Here is an 11,064-nt window from a genome sequence, read left to right on the forward strand (position 1 = left end):
GTCTCCTTATGTTGGCCATAGATCCACTGTTAGTTGGAACCACATCAACAGCACCCAACAGCAACAAAGATGTTTTCAAAATTGAAATAAAATAAAGAGCTCATCAAACCTGACACCTAAGAAAAGAAAGAGGAAGAGCAAGTGACAATGGTGTACTCTAGCAGATTCAAATTTGTAGTAATTTCTCTGCACTTCTGAGATAAGCAAGGAGCTCTGGTGGTATAGTGGGTTATGCACTGGGCTGCTAGCCACCAAGTCAACAGTACCAGCCACTCCATGGGAGAAAGATGAGGGTTGCTGCTCCCATAAAGGTTTGCAGCCTTGGAAACCCTACATTGTTGTTAAGTGCTGTTGAGTTTGTTCTGACTCATAGCGACCCTGTATAGGGTTTCCAAGGAGCAGCTGGTGGGTTTGAACCTCTGATCTTCCAGTTCAAACCCACTTTGTGGTCTAATGCTTATCCTACAGCACCACAGGTCAGAACTGACTCGACGACATGAAACCACCACTATCACCTCCACTGAGATAAATAGAAAAGTTACAATCTCAACAAAATACATATTTGGTGGAAGTAAAATTGAACATGTAAAAAAAGCTTGAAATAAATTGAACCAAAGTGCCATTTTAAGTAAAAAAATAGATAATTTCTAGGAATATTTCCTAAGCATGAGGTTATGGTTTAATATATTTATACTGATTGAAGCAAACTCCATAACAAATGTGTTTACTTCATCAAGTTTAAAAATAATCACATATAATTTGCATTAAATCAATGACTCTCTCAAAGTGTTAAAAATCATTGATTACCTCAAAATACTGTTTGTGTACATGCAGTGTTGTTGTGTGCATAATTTCAAACTCATAGTGACCCTGTCTAAGGTTTCCAAGAGCTGTTGCTAGGTTTGAACCACAGCTCTTGCAGTTAGAAGTCCAGTGCGAATTCTACAAATGCCACACCAGGACTCCAAATGCTTTGTTGTTGTTGTGTGCCATTTGATCAGTTCTTACTCATATCCACCAGGGATAAGATTTTCAAGAGCGACTGGTGGTTTTGAATCACCAACCATGCAGTTAGCAGTCCACTGCTTATCTTACAGTGTTAAACCAGGGCTCTTATATGCCCTTGTTGTTGTTGTTGTGAAGTGCCATCGAGTTGATTATGACCCATAGCAACCTTGTATAGGGTTTCCAGGGAGCAGCTGGTGAGCTTGAACCACAGACCTTGCAGTTCAAATGACATTGCAGTCTGATGCACGAGCCCACAACGCCACACCAGGACTCATGAGCCTTGTTGTTGTTGTTGTTGTTGTTATGTGCCGTGGAGTCGGTTCCGACTCTTAACGACCCTGTACAGGGTTTCTGAGGCTGCAAAACTTTACAGGAGCAGAAAGCCTCATCTGTCTCCTGCAGAGCAGCTGGTAGTTTCGAATTGCTGACTCTAATGGTAATATTTATTATATTAAGAGTTAAAATGGAAAACATATCAAAATATTTCATAATTGATTTTAAAATAAGAAAACCATTACATGACAACATACACAACATAGTTTTAATGAAAAATGATTACAGTAAAAAAAAAAAATCACAATTAGTCATGATAACAACTACTTACTATTGAATCATAAGAATCTTATACCCATCTCTTATAATCAGACCCATCTAGAAAAGATGAAAACTATTCAGTGGTGACTCTTTCTTTCCCCATACCCTATTAAACTAAGCTCCACCTATCAAGGTGGCTTACCTTGTAAGCCAGTCACTTTGCGCTTTTATTGCCCCCTCATTTTAGGTAGCCAATGTCTAAGTTGCCCGTTACTTTCTACCCTGTGTACAGAGGCGATAACATTGACACTTGATGTGAAAATTCCTTCCCTCTCTGTTGGTATTTAGAGTTACTACCTCCATGAGTATAGGTCCGGTTCATCAAATTGTAGCAATTTAACCTTGTTTCCTTTATCCCAAATTTTTTTGTTTTTGTTTTTGTCTTCCTCTAGTCGAGCTCTGATTATCAAGTCATCGAGGCTAGGTCAAATGGGTACTATCTGCAAGTTTGAGTGTTCTTGTGCACCTTCCCACACTTCATAGCAGCTGGATGCTTCACTCTCAGATCTAGCCTTCTATGGCTATGTCCTTGTCCATGGGCTCAGGTGTCCCCAGGTCTCACCACACTTGGACCAATCAGCCCTTTCTCTTTTCTCTCTCATCTCCAGGTCAACAGGAGTTAATGGAGCACGGTTGAAGTCAGCCCATTTCTTCATTGATGCCTTTCCCCCTCCCCCACTCTCTGGTAGACCAATGTGGTCACCAGCAAGCTTACATGCCTGCTTATGTGTTCCTTTTGAGTTTCAGTCTTGGGAAGTGGGGAGGGTTGTCCTGAAGGAACTTGATTGCTTGCTTTGATGGCTTCCCAGTGAACAGCTTGCTTATTCTTATAGTAGCCAGTCATACTGACATTTTTGTTTCAGGTTTTTCCTGATGATCTTTCTTTGAAGATGTATCATCTATCACTCTAGCTGTTCCACTCTGGTCTGCTTTCTAGTGGGGATGTCCCACCTCATAAGATTCTGGATGGGACTCAGGATTCCACCTAAGGTCCTATACTCTGCAAAGGCTCCACAAGAGGCCTATTTCACTGGGCAAGTTCTAGAACCCCTTTTAGGTATTCCAATCAGTTATAGGCTGAAGACAAGCTTACAAGTTTTCTGTAATCATGTTTCCTGACCTTCCTTTCTATCCCACTCAAGTGTTGATTTTAGAGTAGCAGCCAAGGGAAACCAATATTCATAAGATAGTCAAGCATCTTAGTATTATTTCCCCTCTTCAAACTATGCCTAGATCCCTGTATCACAGAGCCCTGTTGTTCCAAGGTTGAACATACATCACTATTTACCTCTGTCCTACTTAGGCCATGCAAATTTGTCTCAGTGTTCCCCTATCTATCTTATTCTTCCACCTCCTCCCCCTTCTTGTATTGCCCTCCCCAACACCTGAACTAAACCCCCCACCCCAACCTCATTGTTGAGGTCATCTTATATTCCATTAACTTTTCTCTCCATTTAAGGCCAGTCTATTTTATCCTATAATCTACCTGACCTTCCCACCACCTAGATCTCTGTTCCTCTATGTTTACATTCTTTCACACTGTAATTATTTTGATCATAGACTGACCTCCCAGATCCTCTGAATATGTTCTTATAGTTTTATTCTGTTCTTGACTCTTCCATTTGTCAATTGAATTCTGGGTGATGCTGCCACGTACATCAATCTCTGATTGTTGTCTATTCTTGTTGGTTCTCAGCCCACAGAATTCCCATTAGGATGTTTTTCATCATAGAGTTGGCTTTGGAAAAATCCATTAGCTTCTGTTTATCCTGGATAAAATCTTTGTATTTGATTGACAGTTTTGCTGGGTAGAGGATTCTTGGTTGGCAGTTGTTTTTCCTTTCAGGGTTTTACATATGTCTACCCATTGCCTTCTTGCCTGCATGGCTTCTGTTGAGAGATACAGGTTTAATCTGATTTGCTTGCCTTTGTATGTTACACTTCTCTTTTTCCATAGCTGCTTTCAGGATTCTGTCCTTGAACACTTATCTTTATGCTTTTCAGGATGTTAGGGAAATTTTCTTCCAGCAGCTTTTCAACTATCTTTTCTGTGGACTTGTGTGATACTTCTTGTTCCAGAATGCCAATAATTCTTAAGTTATTCCTCTTCATGTTGTCCAACATGAATCTTAGACCTTCTTCAGATTTTTAATCCTGTTTTTCTGCTTGCTCTTCTTATTCTTCTATCTTAGTATTGAGAGATTTATCTTCCAGCTCACTAGTTCTGACTTCCATCTCTTCAATTCTACTCATTTGACCTTTCAGTGTATTGCCCATTTTTTTCTATTCTATTATTAATCATTTGGACCTCTTTCGGTAGATTTTGAATTGTTTCCAATGCTTTATCTATCTTATTTGCTGTTCCTGTAGCACTTTCCTTACTGCTTCTTTATTTTTCTCAACTCCATTGTAAAGTGTTTTGAAAATTTTTATAATCATTTTCTGAATTCCTTCTTAGGCATTTCCAAGGCCTGCCTGCCTTCCAGTATGTAGTGTAGGTCTACCTCCAAGATCATTTGTCTCAGTCACTTTATCTCATTTCTGGACATGTGCTGATATAGTCATCTGTTTCTCTCTTTTTTGGCATATTCAGAAGTTATCTGTGGCCTTAATACTTAATTGAGTGTATGTTTTGGTATCTTTTATGTTTCTGATTGCCTCCAGTAGATGTGATCAGGAGATGGGCTTCCTTTTTCACTCTTCTTCCTGAGAAATTTCAAGATGCTGCTGTTGGTCATTATGATGTAACTCAGTATTTAATTTTCAGCCTGTTTCCTTTTTAGTTTGCCTGTCCCACTCCATAGCCCCCATTCAGGCCATTTTCCTAGTGATAAACAGTTCAGGGCCCACTGTGGCCATTTTGCACTGCTGTTTGGTTTGAAGTGGAAACTGCCCCTTTAAATTTTGAGGAGATCTGTGTGCATGTGTAGTAGAACCCTCCGGAGTGGGAATGGAGTGTCCACTCGCTCAGGTACCCTCTCTAGTCACCAGAAATGGAGGTGTGCAGACAGTGAGAGACCAGTGAACAGAAAACAAAATAAAGAATGCCCACACCTTTATCTCCACACTTCTGTCAGGAGTCTGTGGCTGCTCTGATCCTTCCCCCACTTAGTCTCACCCAAGATGGCTGCTCAGGGAACAGCTGAGTGCCTTAGATTAGAAAGTACTGGATTTCTTGTTTCTGCTACAAATTCCACTGGCTGTAAGCCTTCCACCTTTCTAAATATTCGTTTATATGTGGTTCAGAGTTCTGGGACCATCCCCTGAGCCTGCTTGGTCCGGTATTCTGTGTTGTTGCTGACAGAGCTCCTCCCTGCACTTTTACCCGATCTGTCATCTTGTTTGTTCACCCATGCTTGATTTTTTAAATCATGATTGTTCATTTGAAAACATGCTGGTCCATGAATTATGCAGAGCTTCCAGATGTATGTTTATTTTGCTGTACAACATCACACAATCCCATTCTTAATAGTACCACATTGTTTTGTGTGTGTGTGTGTGTGTGTTTTTTTTTTTTTTAATGTCAGAAAATCTATGATATGTAGGCAAGTTATAAAACTCTTATAATGGATCCAAGTTTTCAAAAATTCTGATTTTTGTTTGAAAGATTGATTTTTTTCATTGGTAACAAACTCTATTGTTTCTTAGATGCAATGAGTAACTTCTTTCATGGTTTAGTACATCAGTCAGAATGATCTTAGTTTGTCTGTTAGTTATTCTCTCAAGTAGAAGCCTTATTCCATGAAAAAGAAATATTAGCTAGTTCAGCTCACAACTTCAGATATTACATAGATATTTTTCTTGAGAGAAGCATTGTACTTTACTCTACCTGGATATCAAATGAATAAGCAAGTGTTCTAAGAAGAAATGCAGTCAGAATGTTCCCTGGAACCCAGGATGGTGAGACATCAACACACATTACTTTGGACATATCATCAGGAGAGATTAATTGATAGAAAAAAGCATCATGCCTAGTAAAGAAGATGGTCAAAGACAATGAAGGAAATCCTTCAGTGAGATGGCTTAACACAATAGTGGCAACAATGACTCACACATACTTAGTTGTTAGGATGTCTAGGACCAGACAATGTTTCCTTCTTTCATACACATGTTCACTATGAATTGGAGTCAACTTAGAAGTATTCAACTTAGCAATGCATTAAGCATACTCCCCATATCATCATACAGAATATTAAAAACATATGCATTCAAGATTTCAGTCACTCTTAGTATTGTTTGGTGTCACTATCCACATTCATGCTAAAAGAGAAAGCAATACTATTGAGTTAATTCAGATTCATGACTTCCCCATGTGTGTAAGAGTAGAACTGTGCTCCATAAGATTTTCAAGGGATGATTTTTCAACAGGAAAGACCAGGGCCGTCTTTTGAGGTGCCTTTAGGTAGACTCACATCTCTAATGTTGAGGTTAGCAACTGAGTGCATTAAGCAATTGTACCACTTAGGGACTCCAATTCATGATATGGTGCCAACAGTTTTACTCACCATTGCTTCTGCACCATCAATGCAAACTTCAACACTGGGAAAAAGGCAAACAGTGTTTTATTGCTAGTATGAAAATACATTTGACTCATGGACTGTCTTAAAGTGCCTCAGGGCCCTGGCTGGTTTATGAACAATACACTGAAAATTGATTCATTAAACAATATTCAATTGGGAGCCACCCAGACCAGGGACCTGACTTTTCTTACTGTTCTCACATTAGGAGAGAAAAGAGAAGCACAATTATATTAATGGCATCAAGATTTTAGTTAACATTAAAGAAAAGTAATACTGAAAGTTATAGAAATACATGTGTATTTTTCTATTGTTTTAAGTTAATCATTCTTTTCTTAACTGAGGAACATTTGGTATGAATAAAAAGGTAACTTATACTTCTACTGTTATAATGATGTGGCACTGTAGGATCAGCACTGTGAACCACAAGGTTGCCATTCAAATCCACCAGTTGCTAATTGGATACCCTGCACAGGGTCTCTATGAGTTGGAATCAACTTGACAGCACTTAACAACAACTACTATAATCTACCACTTGTCTATCAATTTGTCATACCGTGGGGGCTTTCTTGTTGGTGTGATGCCAGAAGCTATGCCACTGATATTTCAAATACCAGCAGGTTACACCCATGGTGGGAAAGTTTCCATTGTACTTCCAGAGTATGATATACTAGGAAGAAGGAGAGGCAGATGCTTAGCCACTGAAAACCTTATGAATATCAGTGGAACACTGTTAGTACCAGAATATTGAATATTGAAGCATGATGAATAACACCAGAATATTGTCATATGTACTATTGGAAGATGAACCCTCAGGTTGGAAGACTCTCAGAATATGACTTGGGAAGAGCTGTCTCCTCAAAGTAGAGTTAACCATGATTACACAAATGGAGTAAACTTTTGGGATCTTCATTTGCTGATGGGCACAATTAAAAAAACAGGTATAAATATCCATTAATAATTAGTACATGGAATGTATGAAGTATGAATCTAGGAAAATTTGAAGTTGTAAAAAATGAAATGGAACACATAAAAATTGATATCCGAAATATTTTTGAGTTGAAATGGATTGGTATTGGCCATTTTGAATCTGACAATCACATGGTTTACTATGTCAGGAATGACAATTGAAGAGGAATAGTTGTCATTCATCATCAAAAAGAACATCTCAAGATCTCTCATGAAGTATATTGCTGTCTGTGACAGGACACTATCCATATGCTTACAAGCAAGACCAATTATACCCCTATTATTAAAATTACACACTAACCACTAAAGCCAGTGATGATCAAATAGAAGAATTCTACAAACATTTTTGGGACCTTGGTGGCACCATATAATAAGCACTGAACTGCAAACAACAAGGTCCATGGTCTGAGCCTACCAGCCACTTGTGGGAGAAAAATGAGGCTTTCTACTCTTGTGAAGATTTTAAAAGCCTCAGAAACCCTACATATAGGGTCACTATGAGTTAGGAGTTCTGCTGTGGCACTGTAGGATAAACATAATTACTAGATGCCAGATTAGTTTGAACTGCAAAGTCAGCAGTTGAAAGTCACCAGCCCTTCCTTGGGACCCCTATACAGGGTTGCTATGAGTTGGAACGGACTCGATGGCACTTAACAACAACATGAGTCAGAGCCAAGTCAACAGTATTTAAAAACAATAATAATCAACTTACTTGGTCTGAAACTGATCAAACTTACAATCAATATATATTAATACAAATAACCAAGATGTATTAATAACTGGCGTTTGGAATGAAAAGGCTGGAAACAAAGATGAAAATATGACCTTGGTGATAGAAACGATGCTGGAGATTGCATTATAGAATTTTGCAAGACAAATGACTTGTTCACTGCAAACACCTTTTTAAAGAACATAACTGATGACTATACACATGGGCCTCAACATAAGGAATATTCAGAAATCAAATTAAATACATCTGTGGAAAGAGATGGTGGAAAACCTCCATTTCATCTGCCAAAACAAGGCCCGGGGAAGACTGTGGAGCAGACCATAAGTAGTTCATGTGCAAGTTCAGGCTGAAGCAGAAAAAAATTAAAACAAGTCCAATAGAGCCAAAATATGACCTTGGACATATTTTGAATTTAGAGAACATCTGAATTTAGAAACCATATCAAGAACAGATTCAATGCATTAGAAACACGATCAAAGAGCAGAAAAGTTGTGGCATACATCAAGAATATCATACAGGAAGAAAACAAAAGGTCATTAAGAAGACAAGAAGGAAGGAAAAGATCAAAATGGATGTCAGAAGAGACAGAAACTTGCTCACCAACCTAGATACACTAAAGCAAAAGGAAGAAATGAAATTAAAGAGCTGAACAGAAAATTTTAAAGGGCAACTCAAGAAGACAAAGTCAAGTATTATAATGAAATGTGCAAAGACCTGGTGTTAGAACAAGCTCAGAATTTCTGAAATTGAAAGAAATGAAGAAAAAATTCAAGCCTCAACTTGGAATATTGATGTATTCTATGTGTAAAATATTGAATGATGCAGAAAGCATCAAAAGAAGTTGGAAGGAATACACAGAGCCACTTTACCAAAAATAAATATTTTATGTTCAACCATTTCAAAATGATTGGTTCTTATGATCAAGAACCAATGGAATGAAAGAAAGAAGACCAAGGTTCACTGAATTCATTGTCAAAGAACAAGGCTCTGGGAATTGATGGCATACAAATTGAAATCTTTTAACAAACTGATGCAGCAATGGAGGCACTCACTCATCTATGCCAAAAAGTTTGGAAGACTGTTACCTGGTCAACTGATTGGAAGAGACCTACATTTGTACACATTCCAAAGAGAGGTGACTAACGGAATGTAGAAATCATAGGACAACATCACTACTATCACATGCAAGTAAAATTTTACTAAAGCAATTAAAAAACGACTACAACAGTACATTGACAGGGAACTGTCCGAGGTTCAAGTTTGTTTCAGATGATGATGTTGAACAAGGGATATAATTGCTGATATCAGATGAATCTTAGCTGAAAGCAGAGAATACCAGAAAGATGTTTACCTATGCTTTATTTAATATGCAAAGGCTTTCGACTATGTGGATCATGACAAGCTATTGAAAACCTTGCAGTGGAATGAGTATTCTGGAACACTTAATCTTGCTCATGAGGAACCTGTACATAGACCAAGAGGCAGTCATTCAAACAGAATCAAGGAACACTGAATGGTTTAAAATCAATAAAGGTGTGTGCTAGGTTGAATTCTTTCATGCTTATTCAATCTGTATGCTGAGAAAATAATCTGAGGAACTGGATTATATGAAGAAGAACACAGCATCAGGATAGGAGGAAGACTCATTATCAACTTGGAATATGTTTATTTTGCAGCCTTGTTTGCTGAAAGCAAAGCGGACTTAAAATATTTACCTGTGAAGATCAAAGACCATAACCTTCAGTATGGGCTGCCCCTCAATATAAAGAAAACAATAATCCTCACCACTGGACCAATAAATAGCATCATGATAAATGGACAAAAGATTGAGGTTGTTGAAGACTTCATTTTGCTTAGATTCACTATCAACATTTCTGGAAGCAACAGTCAAGAAATGAAACGAAGTATTACATTAGGCAAAGCTGATGTACAACACTTCTTTAAAGTGTTCAAGTGTAAATGTGCACCTGACCCAAACAATATGAAGCTGAAAGTTGGACAATGAACAAGGAAGACCACAGAAGAATTGATGGATTTGATTTATATTGTTGGAAAAGAATATTTAAAGTACCCTGGGAATACTAGATGAAGCAGGTTCAGGGCAGAGCTCCAAAACTCTGAACCACACAGCTAGGGATATTTAAAAAGTTGGAAGGCTTATAGCTAGTGAAACTTGTAGTGGAAGTAAGAAATCTCATACTTTAGAATCTGTTGGCCCAGAGCTGACAACTTGGGCAAGACCAAGCGGGGGAGCAAGCAGATCCACCACGGAATAATGTCACGGAAACCTCGGAGCAAAGGTGGACAAAATACTTTGTCGGTTTTACTTTGTTCTGATTTTTTTTTTTTTTTTGGTATCTGTTCATTACCCCCTCCGCTCCCCCCCTACTGTTTGCACACCTCCATTCTGGTAACTGGGGAGGGTGCCTGAGCGAATGGACAGCCCCTAGCCTTACCACTGGTGGGTTCTTCTGCCACTCATGCACACAGATATTCTCAGCATTGAAAGAGACAGGCAGCTAAAGAGCCAGCCCTGAACTGTTTATTAATAGGGAAAAGGCCAGAACAAGGAGTGAAGAGGGAGAGAGAATTAAAACAACAACAAAAATAGGCCAAAATTAAATCCTGAGGTATAGCATAACAACTATCAGTGGCATCTTAAAGTTTATCAGGCAGCCTGGAAGACAAGAAGCTGAAAGAGGATATTAAAATCATACTCAAATTAATCTACAGATTTTTCTTCTTCTTCTTCTTTCCCTCTTCTCCCCTTTCTGCACTTATAGACTACAGTATCCAATCTAGTTGTTTTCTTTTTTTGTTGTTGTTGTTTATTTATTTTTTCTTATTATTATTTTTTTTTTTTTTGCTGTTGTGGTTTTGTTGTTTTTTGGGCCCACTTTTACTTTGGGGGATTCTTTCTGTCCCTATATTACCCAAGAAGAGACAATATTTGATGCCATATAATCAAGCTACAATCACACCCTATAAAATCCCTCAATCCAGGCAAGACCCAATTCCAACTGCCATACTCCAGGGAGGCAGACAACACCTGTGAAAGTTACTCTGAGTTGAGCAATAAGAAGAGTGAAAACGGAACCCACATCTTGATCACGTCTACCTGAAGGAAATCAGAAAGCATAAAAAATAGCAAAACACATACTCAATTAAGTATTAAGGCCACAGATAACCAATGAACATGTCCAAGAAGCAAAAGCAGATGACCATATCAGTACATGTCTAGAAAAA

The sequence above is a fragment of the Chrysochloris asiatica genome, unplaced genomic scaffold (assembly GCF_000296735.1).
Source record: "Chrysochloris asiatica unplaced genomic scaffold, ChrAsi1.0 scaffold00044, whole genome shotgun sequence".
Lineage (NCBI taxonomy): Eukaryota > Metazoa > Chordata > Mammalia > Afrosoricida > Chrysochloridae > Chrysochloris > Chrysochloris asiatica.